Source organism: Megalops cyprinoides, chromosome 4, assembly GCF_013368585.1.
Source record: "Megalops cyprinoides isolate fMegCyp1 chromosome 4, fMegCyp1.pri, whole genome shotgun sequence".
Taxonomy (NCBI): Eukaryota; Metazoa; Chordata; class Actinopteri; order Elopiformes; family Megalopidae; genus Megalops; species Megalops cyprinoides.
The window spans coordinates 2437688-2450681 of NC_050586.1; the positions used below are offsets into that span (position 1 = coordinate 2437688).

General features: G+C 48.4%; 1 pseudogene; it reads right to left on the reverse strand.

The window, feature by feature from the left end:
* Positions 1–707: 707 nt before the first annotated feature.
* LOC118776050 lies at positions 708–12477 on the reverse strand (annotated as a pseudogene).
* Positions 12478–12994: the final 517 nt, after the last annotated feature.

Consider the following 12994-nt stretch of genomic DNA (forward strand, 5'->3'; position numbering starts at 1 on the left):
TCTGCTTTCTAATAAAACTCCTGACTTCACCATTAATCTGTGTGCTGTTTCCCCCAATTTTTTCATTTGTCCATGATTGTCCATGATTTGTTGACTCAGATTGACTTTGTTCTGCGTGGCTGTAGTCCTGGTTTCACAGTTATCACAGTTATTTTCTCAGGGGTTAGCTGTTAGCCTTTTGTGTCTCTCTTTTCTCCATAATGTAAATCTTTTCTTATTATAATTAAACCCTCTTCACTACTTTGCCTGTAAAAAAGCATGTTAATGTGGAGTCTCCATGGTCAAATCCATGTGGTGAGATGGATTATAGTTTCTCAAAAATTGACAGATTTGTCTCAGAAGTATATTATGTTTGTCTTGATTGGGAAAGGCCAGTTTCATTGAAGACAGTTCTGGAGCAGGCCGAGGAGACACCCGGGATGATGGGAGAATTCCACTCAGGTACAGGGGGATCTTCAGTGCCTTCCACCAAGCGTTAACTCTCTTTGCTTCTTGATCTGAAAGGATTTTTTAAAATGGTCCAATTCAAGAATAATTGAAGCTGGCAAAACAAAATGAAAAATGACAACCGTTTCTGTCTCAAAAAGAAACGTTTCACTTATCCGTCTCTCTCTAGTTCCTGTAGAGATCAATAATTCAAGAAGGGAAACGATCAAAGCTCTTGTGCAGCACAACACACAGTCAGCACACCTCTGAATGGAGAGGCATCACCTCAGACACCACAGCGTCAGATCAGGCTTCCTCTGTCCTGCACCACGTTTCCCATGATCCTTTGCAAGGTCCTCCTGGTCCATGATCCTCTCCAGGAGGGAGTGTCCGTTCAGGGTCACGGGGGGCAGTGGGATGTCTCGGACGGCTCGCAGCTGGCTGCAGTTGTTGAGGTGCTCGTTCTCCAGTCGAAAAAAGTTCCAGATAAAGCGCCTGTAACCCCAAAGCAGACCCACAGGTCAGTACTGTATTGCCCACTTCCATCCCCGTCCATAATGTCTACGTTTGGCAGGTTTAATCCATTTTATAACACGTTTGCATTCCTTTTGTAGTCTCTGGATGTTTGGATTTCTATAACACTGATGGCTGAGAGCCTAACCATGGGGTCTCACTTTCTCTGTAAGTCAGTAAATGAGTCCTGATCACTATTCTAACAGTGAAAGCTGTGGGCAACAAACTGGCCAGGCAGAGAGCTTAACTTTATTTTATAATTACTGTATCTCACATCTGTTCTGAGCAGATAATAAATGTGGCAGTTCAAATAACTGTCAGCCATTAGCAGCTGATTCAGATTGACTGGATTCCACCTCATATGGAAGCAGCATTTTAGTGATCTACTTGTGAAATTTAGAGGCAATAACTTTTAGAGGTTTATTTAGAGGTTTATTCATCAGTCTTACCTAATATAACATTTCTATTATAAAATTGCACCTCTCACAATATGCAGCATATGTATCTTGCCATGACACCCCTGTAATTTGCTCTGGCCTAAAGAGTAAATAGCTAAAAATGAAATAATTTGATGTGATGCCCACAAAGGCCCTGTGACTGCTGAAGGTTGAGTCGTGTTGAGTTGGCAGTGCTTGGTTAAAAACAATCAAACAGAGGACTGAGGATACCTATCACTTTAAATCTCCCTGCTTCCTCTGTGTCCTGCCTGTTGCCCATCGTACCGCCCCTTAATCTACACCTGATTCAAAGGACCAGACTCCTTAATCTACTCCTGATTCAAAGGACCAGACCCCTTAATCTACTCCCGATTCAAAGGACCAGACCCCTTAATCTACTCCCGATTCAAAGGACCAGACCCCTTAATCTTCCCGATTCAAAGGACCAGACCCCTTAATCTACTCCCGATTCAAAGGACCAGACCCCTTAATCTACTCCCGATTCAAAGGACCAGACCCCTTAATCTACTCCCGATTCAAAGGACCAGACCCCTTAATCTACACCTGATTCAAAGGACCAGACCCCTTAATCTACTCCCGATTCAAAGGACCAGACCCCTTAATCTACTCCTGATTCAAAGGACCAGACCCCTTAATCTACTCCAAATTCAAAGGACCAGACCCCTTAATCTACACCTGATTCAAAGGACCTTACTAAATTGGCTTTGTAGCGATATGCAGGTGTGAGAGGCTAGGTGCGAGTGTCTGAGGGCCACGCCGGCGCCGGTGTGTGGCTCACCTGAGGACCTCCAGCGGAGCGAGCACCATGGTGACGGAGCCGGCGGTTTCCGAGTCGCTCATCTGGGCCAGGAAGATATTGAGCGCCCAGGAAACGCGCAGAACCACATCCAGCAGCATGGCAGTGTAGTAACAGGCCTGAGAGAGGACACACAGAGCGGAACCTCACTCCCGAGCCTGCGGAATCAGCCGGGCTTCTGCCGACACCTCGAGCATCAGCCTCCCACTCTCACACATGATGCGACGCTTTTAAAGCGGGGTGTTTTTTTTATCCTATTTTATCCTGTTTCCGTGTGAAACTATGGCTGGTCTGAGAGCAGCTGGTGCCGGATTGTTACCCAACCTCCCAGCCCGTGATGTTGAATCATCGAACACACAGCAGCTTTTGTGTGAAATAACAATTTCAATAATTACAATAATTTGTCGAGCAAATAATAACTGTTGATAGTAATGAAACTGTACACTTCCTCAGATGTGAATAAGTGGATTTGTGTGTGTGTGTGTTTGTGCAGGTAGGCACAGGCATGTGTGTGTATTTTTGTTTTTTGTGAGTGTGCTAATAGAGAGAGGTGTGTGTGCATGTGTGTGTGTGTGCGTGCGTTCATGTGTGTGTGTGTGCGTGCGTGCATGTGTGTGTGTGTGAGTGTGTGTGTGCGTGCTTGCATGTGTGTGTGTGTGCGTGTGTGTGTGTGTGTGTGTGTGTGCGTGTGTGTGTGTGTTTGTGTGTATGTGTGTGTGTGTGTGTGTGTGTGTGGTACCTGTCGTGAGTACACCATCTCCTCCCGTAGGAGGCCCCGCCCCCGCAGAAGCCCCCAGTCCATCCGCAGGTCCCAGGTGACCGTCACCACCACACTCAGGCAGGTAGCCGCTGCCCACAGGTACAGGTACAGCCTCACTCCCATGACCAGTTGGGGGCGCGCTAACGTGCAGGGAGACAGGTGTAACGGAGACAGGAGAGGGACCAGTGGCACACAGCGTTATTCAGAGTCTCTTTATAAGCTGTTTCATTTGACTCCACATGCAGGGGATATTTAATCCTGCTGCTGTGTCAGGCTTCTCGCAGCACAATGAGGAAACTCAGTCAGAACACTCATTCATTCAGCTGTGTAATTAGGGACTGGGACAAAAACCCAAACCCCAGCAGTCTACAGCTGGTGCTGGGGCAGCCCTCCTGCCAGTGACCCCCTGTTCCCCTGCCCCCTCCCCCCTCCTCTCCTCTCCTCTCCCCCCTTCCCACGCCCTCCCGCCTGCCCGGCACACAGACCCCCCCGGGGAGAGCAGGCCACCTCTCGCCATGCTGTAGAGCCCGCCGAAGGCGACCATAAGGAAGACGGTGGAGTACTTCCCGGCGTTGAGCAGGTGAGGCGTGGTGTTCCCGCTGTCCCAGAAGTGGCGCAAGCACTGGGCGAACCGCAGCCAGGGTGGGAGGCATTGGATCAGGCAGGTGAGGCTGTCAGAGAGCCGCTGGCAGTCCAGCCGCCCTGGAGCAGGAGAGGGGGAGAGGTTGTGACCAAACACGGGCCGAAGGGGGGGGCAGCGGTGGCGCGGCGGGTCAGGCAGGGACCCTCTCTCCCTCAGCCTCTCACCTAAGGGGGGGGAGCTCAGGCCGGAGGGGTCACTCCAGTCCACCTCACAGGTGTAGAAGCAGACGAGGCCCCACAGGTCCAGGAACAGCGGGCTCAGGCTGTTGAGCTGATCGGCCAACCAGGAGTCAGCGAAGGACACAGAGTGGAAGGGGGCGGAGCCAACCCTGCACTGCGGGGACAGAGAGGGAGAAGAGAGGAGAGAGGAGGAGAAACGAGGGAGAGAAGAGAGAGGGAGGGCAGAAAGAGGGAGAAAAGAGAGAGGGAGACACAATGGGAAAGGATGAAAGAGAGGAGGGAGAAAGGGAAAGAAAAATGAGGGAGAGAAAAGAAAGAGAGGGATAATTTCAATTTAAATTTGAATTTGAGAGAGAGTAAGGAGGGGTGAGAGAGAGGAGGAAGAGAGGGAGGAAATGAGGAATGAAGGAGGAGAGAGAGGTAGAGGACAGTTGGACAGGGTAAAAAAGAGGAAAGGGGAGGCAGAGAGGGGGAGAGAGAGAGAGAGAGTGGGGGAGAAAGGGGGAGAAAGGGGGAGACAAAATAGCTGGGGTTAGCATCAGGTTTATATCATCTGATCCTGGATCAGTGGTCTCAGGGCAGATTGCAAATATAGTGGCGTCTTTACAAATTCAGTTGCACAATAGCCACCGTCCTCCACATTCAAAGTGTCTCAAAAGCAAAAGCAGCAAATTCAGGATATAATTTTAACAAAAAATTACAGTATTTATTTTCCATTTAAGGTATTTTTTGAACTTATGAATAAAAATGCTCAGTTGTAAGGTAAGTGAGTGTGTGAGCGAGTGAGGTCAAAAGACTTTACCATTTCCCTATCGAGGTAGGATTCCCCTGCAGGCCTAATTCCTTCCATTTCATCTACATCCTGTCTGCCATTAGAGAAGTACTTTGAAAGGGCAGCAGGGGAAATTATTACCTGAACATATTCATAATATACAGTACGTATATATATAAATACATTTTATTAAATGTATTAACAACGAACCATAAACTTTCACAAACAAGTGTAGTGCAGTATGTTAGGCCAGCCTATGCTGTATCCATAATTACCTGTATGTTTTTCTGTGTTAATCGTAAATACAGTAGAAGGCAGCCCCGGGGTGACTCACCAGCAAGGCGAGCAGCCAGCGGCGGGCGGAGCCGTGCAGGGAGGGGGCGGGGCTCAGCAGCAGCAGCAGGGGGAGGCAGTAGAACAGCAGAGGGTGCAGCTGCACCGGGACAGGCAGGAGGGAGGCGTGCAGGCAGGCCAGGACACTGACGCCCCAGCAAACCGCCAGGCCCGCCGCCACCTGCGCCCGGGAACAGGAACATCACTGCAAACGCGCTTACAGACACGGCTTCACCAGCAGTGGCCCTTTCTGCTGCAGTATGCAGGGGCAGGGCGTGCTGCCCGGAGAAACAGGCAGCTGGATGTGCAGCAGGGTGGCACAGCAGTTAAGGAGCAGGGCTTGTAAACCCGAAGGTTTCTGGTTCTATTCCCGGGTTGGTCACTGCTCTTGCTCCCTTGGGGAACTGGCGTCTTCCCTTGGGTAAGATACTTAGCCTGAACTGCCTCGGTAAATGTCCAGCTGCATGAATGGGTAACAGGTAAAAACTGCAGGCAATGCAATGCTCGTTGCTCTGGATAGGAGTAGCGGCTGTAATGAATGGCAGATCTGTTAATGGTAACAGCCACATGTGCTCCATGTTTATGACTGTGGAGAATAATGCCCCACCTCAGGGTTAGATCCCACAACTATCCAGCCCATGATGCCTGCTCTCGACTCCAAACTACTGCTGCAAAACACACCATTGCCTGCTGCAATATCCTCATTGAGAAGAATTCATTTCCTGTCACCTGATTTTAAAACACAGCTGTTTCTCCTCACCTCAAAGATGTGGTGATGTGACAGGTGGTCTCTGGGGTCCAGCTCGAATATGAGCACGTAGTTAACACCTGCCCTCCTCCAGCCGTACATGTTGACCCCCAAAAGAAAGAGGAACTGGATCAGCAGGAAGCCGCCTCTGTAGAGCCGCAGTAAGGGCCTAAGGGCTGCCCACTCCGGTGCCTGAGTGACTGGTGTGATCAGGGAAAATGGAGAGGCCTAACGTGAAATGCTTTGGGTTTCTGCTTTTGCGCTCAAAGTCAGTCAGTTTGGTGACAGTCAAAATATCTCCAGAACCTGAGTGGATGCAGCGGAGTTAAGAACATTTATAAAATTTGCAAATCTTATTAATTTGAGTGCATCCACTACATTTTGAAGCCTGACATTTTCTCTCTCTATGTTTGCATCACTTCAAGGTGAAAATAATGTGAGGTGCGTCCCACAGTCAGGCATTGCTTTCACACTAAGTGATACATTTTCATACCAAGTGATAAATATTCAGTGAGGTGGCTGTGATGTCTGCAACTTCTTCTCTATTGGAACCCTTCCACTGGCGCAGAAAAAGCCAACAGCAAACATGTCTGTGAGGTGATTCTAAGAGACCTCTTTGTCATCTGGCTCCCTGGCCTGCATTAATATTTGATGAACAGAGCAGATGAGAGTAAATAACTGCAGTGTGTAGGATAGGCATGGCTGGGGGCGAGGGAGAGGAGTGTCAGGTGGGGTTCAGAGGGACACGCTCTGACCTTGCACGGTGATGAGAGCCAGCAGGGCTAGCACAATTCCGCAGGAGAGACCCATCCGAAATGCAGCCCATGCAGGGACAGGCTGGGGAGAGAGCACAGAGACCCAGAGAGGCCTGCAGGTCACATGATCCGGGTCACATGACCTGGACAATGCTGGAACTTTCCCAAACCTGAACTGCATCACCAAGTCAGTCCTCAGGGCCTACAGCTGGGCTGAGGGTTTGACTTGCGCATTTTTTGGAGACACATGAAAAGACTCTTTTAGATGAATATCATTTGCCATGACTCCAGGCTTAGGACTATGTATCCAAATATGTTTGGAATATATCCAGGTTGCAGAATATAACAGTAGAATTTAGTAGAATTTAGTCCACATGATATCCATGATTTACACCTTGAACATCTCAAAGCCCTGCTAATGAAATATCATTCATTAGGGAGGTGATGGGTTTGCTTCAGCATTGGCTGACTGTGGTGTAGGAGGACCAAGGTCTGGTCCTGCTATTTGTTTGCTGTTAAATAGACCCGCTGTTTCCCCACAGTCTGGCAAACTTTCAGCACCTTGGACAGCAGCAGCCTCACCTACAGGGACTCACCTGGCGTTTGTTGATAACTAAGCCAGGTGTTGGCTTTATCAGTCCAGATACAAGTGTGTGGGGGGGGGGGGTGATAAATGAATAGAGTGGTAGGATGGGTTGACCTTTCAAAAAAAATTTCACTGTGTATTTACACCAAGATGGGCGTATCTTTCTATCAGTTTGATTTGTCCCACTCTGTTGGCCATAGACCAATTTGCCTTCATTTTGGGTGTGCACTTGTCCAATCACCACTCAGCATAGGGGCCACACCCTACACCGTGCCACACTGACACAGAGTGGATAACAGTAAAAACTGCTTTTCATCAAAGCAGACAGGGGGAGGGATCTCACCTGCACCCCCCTTGCAGGTGGGACCTGAAGCATCCGCAAGGCTCCCTGTCGGTCACCTCCATCCAGGTGGCACATGAGTGACTGTCCAATAAGATAAGATGAGATAAGATAACATAAGATAACACTTTATTGATCCCAGGCAGGGAAATTTGGGAATGAGAAATGAGTTTCTATCTATCTATCTATCTATCTATGTCTGTCTGCCTGCCTGCCTGTCTGCCTGTCTGCCTGCCTGCCTGTCTGTCTGTCTGCCTATCTGCCTGTCTGTCTGTCTGCCTGCCTGCCTGTCTGTCTGCCTGCCTGTCTGTCTGTCTGTCTGTCTGTCTGTCTGTCTGTCTGCCTGCCTGTCTGTCTCCCTGCCTGCCTGCCTGTCTGTCTGTCTGTCTGCCTGCCTGTCTGTCTGTCTCCCTGCCTGCCTGCCTGTCTGTCTGTCTGTCTGTCTGTCTGTCTGTCTGTCTGCCTGCCTGCCTGTCTGTCTGTCTGTCTGTCTGTCTGTCATGCTCTCACCTCCAGCTCAGAGATCAGCTGGCACGCTTTCCTGCTGCTCTGTAGAGCAGAGGTGTTGAGCCTCTCACTCCTCCATTTCTGCCCTCGATTGGAAGAGAATCCCACATCATGCTTCTTCAGGATCTTGCAGAAACCCATGTAGTTCAGCTCCTGACACCACAAGCACATCATATGACGCACAGAAGAGTACGGCTGATTCAATTTGTGGCTGAACATTTTGTGAACTGAGAAAAAGCTTTGTGTGTGGTGGGGTACAGTGTGGTTTCACACATTGATTGATTGTTAGAAGAAGAAGATAAACTGTATTGTGTATTAAGTTTTGGGCGTGAGGGGGGGGGTAAGCTGCACCCACCCGGTAGTCTTGCAGCAGCATCAGGCTCAGGTGCAGTTCCCTCAGCGCCAGCCTGAGGTCCTGTTCCACCTGTCGCCTCCGGGACCTTCTGTAGGCCTGAAGCAGCCCTCCCGGCCTCCATAGGGAAACATGGCCGCCCACTCTCCTAGCAACCAGCACCGCCTCCACCATGTCCCTGACCAGTGACAGTTGCCCACGAGCCTCGGACAGCTTCTCTGAGGCAGACAGAGCAAAAACTGGTGGAAGACCTTACTTTACACTTTACACTGGAGTGATATTTCACTTTAAACTGGAGTGATATTTCACTTGACACTGGAGTGATATTTCACTTTACACTGGAGTGATATTTCACTTTAGTCTTGAGTTTACACCTTGCTTTAGACTTGAATGAGGTTGTACTTTAGAAGTCTTGTTTTAGGCTCAGATAGGATCTTTGTACTTCAGGAGCACCCCACTTTATGCTGGAATAGGAGCTCACTTTAAATTGGAATGAGACGTTGCTTTAGAGTGGAGAAAACTGCAGGGACTTAGAGGGACTCTGACGTCACCAGCAAACATGCAATCCCCCCCGTCCTTCCTCTGACTGTAACCACCCGTAGAACCCCACCCTCGGCAGATTTCACCTCTCTCAGTGTCAGTCTTGCTGCATACCTGAGTAGAAGCGGTTCACCTTGACCAGCTCTCTGTCACACGCCTGGAAGAAGATGTCCTGAGCAGCCCTGCAGTGTCTCTGTGAGGCCTCTGGATCTACAGGTAACACAGGGGCACCATGCATGAGAACAGGGGATAAGAATAGCATGGTGCGCCCCAGCCTGCAGTGTGCTAGGGAGAAACCTGGAGATGGTCTAAGACTTCCAAGGCTGACCTTCATCTTCCTTTTTAAATTAAAATTTCCTGTAGTCAACTAAAAATGCCCGTCTGCTGGTGGGTGAGTAGTAAACAAAATAGTTTGTCAGGACTAACAAAAGAAGGCTAAACGCCAGTGTCAACACAGCATGCCCATCCTCTCTCCGAGCAAGCCCAGCCTAGCCTCTCACTCCCAATCACTCAATGGCAGCATGATTGTTCCAGAGTAGTGAGAGAGAAAGCCGTCATCAAGCCAATTTGCAGTAAGAGATCTCTCCATCGAGTGACATGTTCCTTTTTTTTCAGCAAACCCAGAACGATTATCCCAACAACAAAGCGAGCCTCGTTCCATGGCACCGATCGATCATTAAATATTGAGGATCAGAGAGGCCCATCTTTCAGCGTGGCAGGCACGCCTCTGTGCTCTGTGATCACCCCCAGGCTGCGTGGACAGACACACCGATGTCTGCCGTCTGCTCGAACCTGGTGCGCCTCACATCTCCCACAGGACAGAGCTGCTTCTGACAGATGGGAGACTGGAGCTACTGTAACAGGAACACGACCCACAGACGGCAGCTCTGACCTTCTGACCCACCCCTGCGACCAGGACTCTTCCCTCGTAATTATGGATAATTCATAACAGTGTGCTGGGCATGGCTGTAAGGAAAAACAACTCTAACTTCAGGTACTATCCAGCGATAAACGGCCATTTGCAGCAGTACAGATGGTCATTTGTGACTGTTGACTTCAGAGGTCAAAGGTCCAGCTTCTGGCAAGGACAGGAAGTGGGGGGGGGGTGTCTAGCCCTTCCTCTCAACCCTCCTGCAACATTGAAAGTCAGGAGCATCATCTCTAAAGCTCACAGATCAATTTCCTTTGCCCTGCAGAGAGAATCTATTACTGCACACGGGATTTACTGCCAAAAAGTTTCCTGGCAGCGCTTCTGTTTGGGGACATGAATGATTTGAGCAGCATTCATAATGAGGCAGACAGGTCGTCTGAATCCATTAGTCTTTCTGTCAGAGCACACAATGACACGCTGCTCTCTGCCTGCGTCATCAGCCTGTCCCGCATCTGAAATGAGGCTCCAAGTCTGAAACGCTACCGTGTGTCTTAAGTGAGGCTTCAAATCTTAAAGGGCACCACGTGTTTTAAATTATGCGCTGTGTTTTGAATGGTGCCAATTGCTTTAAATGCTTTAAACTCTCAGTGTCTTAAATGATGCTTAGAGAGTAATATGATGTAAAATGATGTCTTAAATGATGTCCCGTCTCTTAAATGATGTCCCATGTCTTAAATGATGTCCCGTCTCTTAAATGATGTCCCATGTCTTAAATGATGCCCTGTGTCTGAAATGCCAGCAAGGTCCAGGGCATTCAGAGAGTGTGCTCTCACTGATTTCCGCCTCATGTCCTTTGGACATATAAGCAATTGTTTCGCAAGCACATGAATGAGTGCAGATGAATATCTGGGTCCTGGTGACGGGTCGGCTGATGGCCTCACTGCGCCTCAATGTTTGGTAGCGCTGTGGAGACTGGGCTCAGAGGGGGACTGTTTTTACAGGCAGCCCCCAGACTCCACTTCCTGTCCTCTTCCTCCTCCATCAGCTCCTCCATTATTCATGTGCCCTGCTCTGCCCTTAGTTACAGCCGGGCTCCCTGCCACGGGCAGGTAATATTTCATATCAGCGGCGGCTTTATTCTGTCACAATGGGGATAATGGTGTGGATCACAGAGCCTCAGAACGGCCCGCCCGCCCACTCCCTCTCCCTCTCTCTCTCCCTCTCTCTCTCCCTCTCTCTCTCTCTCTCTCTCTCTCTCTTTCCCTCTCTCTCTCTGTCCATTGTGCTCTCACATGAAAGGGGAGTGATACCCCAATTTACCCCCGGAGTCTGAGCGCATCACAGCGGTGGCAGGGATCAGTCTCTACGCACATCAGAGTTCAGGAGAGGTGCTACGCGGCAAAAAACACAGCGGTGTGTCTGCCACTCCCGAAATGTGACTGCTGTGTGTCTCATTTCCTGACTCTGAAATGAAGCAGCTGCCTCTGAGCGCACACAATCACCTCAGGGTAACCTGACAGAACGGAGCACGTACCAGCCACAAAGATCATCTATGATTTCAAGATATAACAACTCCATAAAAACAGTCTGTACTCCTAAGCAGTACCAGCAGAAAGCAGAGCTCCTTAACATCAGACCTTGTAAACTCTGTAGCATGTTGAATAGTGGCTGACGTTCAATATGTGACCCAGGAAGGTGTGTAGAGTGTTATGTCTCCCTGATCAATAGCCTCAGAGAAGTCTCAGAGCAGGAGTGGCCGCCGTTTTCCTGATCTCCTCTAGATTCTTCCACTGATCCTTACCTTCGTTCCAGGGTGTCCCCCTCTCTCCAGCACACAGCATAGTCTTCAGTACCTGGAGGGACAGGCACTGTTCTCAAATCAGTTCGAGCAGAGTCTGGGACTGTCCAGTCAGTGAAGTGATATTTTGCATTCTGTCTGTCCTCTTACATTTTGAATAACTTGAGAAATGCTTACTGTTTGTTTATTAAGACTGACAGTTTTGTTTTTAACTTTGAATCATTACAGTTTCTGCTGCATAGACCTGCCAGCTGAGACTGTATCTTAAAACCTTTATTTTGATTTTAAGTTAAACATGTTAATTTATTTTCCAAGTATAATATATTTAAGGCTTTAATTCATTTTGCTTTTCATTGTTTTTATATCTGTGCAATGCTGTTCAGTTTTTGAAAGCTCAAACTAACAATGTGCGTTATGGTGGCTTGTAAAATATGAATGCAGAATATTTCTCGTATACGTTGATAGGATTGATGCACTACAGTTATCAAAGAACCAATTTTCACTGGCAATTTTGGGAATAATTATGATGCTTGCAGTATCATAACTATGATGTCACTGCAGACCAATCACTGCCCATGCATGTCATATGCAATATAAAACATCTGTAATAATTATAATAAAGAAGGACGTATAATTCATCATGCACAAAACAAAGATATTGTTGGGGTTTTAAAGTTTATGTTGCAGAAAAACAGAAGGATATGATTACTGTAATAAACACAATATGAATAAGGAAACAATAAGAATAAAAAGAATAGGACTCAGAGCGGAGACAGAGCAGGAGTGAAAGTGTTAGGAGACACATGACGTACAGTATGTCACCTCCACTCACTGTTTCACTGTTAAAGACTTCATCATTTCCTGGTACAAACAGTTTAGATATATAAAATTTGATGTAGTAAACCACTGGATTTTAAAAATGCATTTCTTTTTGTAGACTAGCTCTTATAATAATAAAACAAAATAAAAGACCCCCTCCACCCCCCACACCACAGCAAAAAAAACCCAGACAGAGAGATGGAGGGGCTCACCCCGTAGCAGACATACTGCGTCTTCCACTCAGGGGTCATGTGAGCGGCCAGGTGGTGCGAGAACTTCATGTGCGCGGCAGGTGAGCCTCAGGTGCCTGAAGCAGAATTACAGCTCCGCTTCTCTCAGCCGGGCTCCGAGTGAACATGCGTGGGCACACCTGGGCGTCAGGGACCAGGGGAGGAGGTGGGGGAGGGGAATAACAGGCTCGTCACACCGCGGGAGCACGAATAATTACAACCCTCATCAATAATTTAAGCTAAATTCAGTTCTGTCTTTTCATGGGCCCCGTGAAAATGCCCTGTGAGATCAGGAAAAAATTGGATGTGGAGGAAAGTGGTCAGGCTGCTGATGGGATAGCAGATATATAACACCGAGACATCAGATATGAAGTAAATAGTAACAGATTGTGTTGGGTTAGGGAATGGCAAGGTTGTGTAGTGGCAAGGCAGTGTAGCATATTGGTAAGGAGCAGGGCTCCCAGCCGAAAGGCTGCTGGCTTGATTCCCCGCTGGGGCACCGCTGCTGAACCCTTGGGCAAGGTAATTAACCCATAATTGCCTCAGTAAATATCCAGCTGTGTAAATG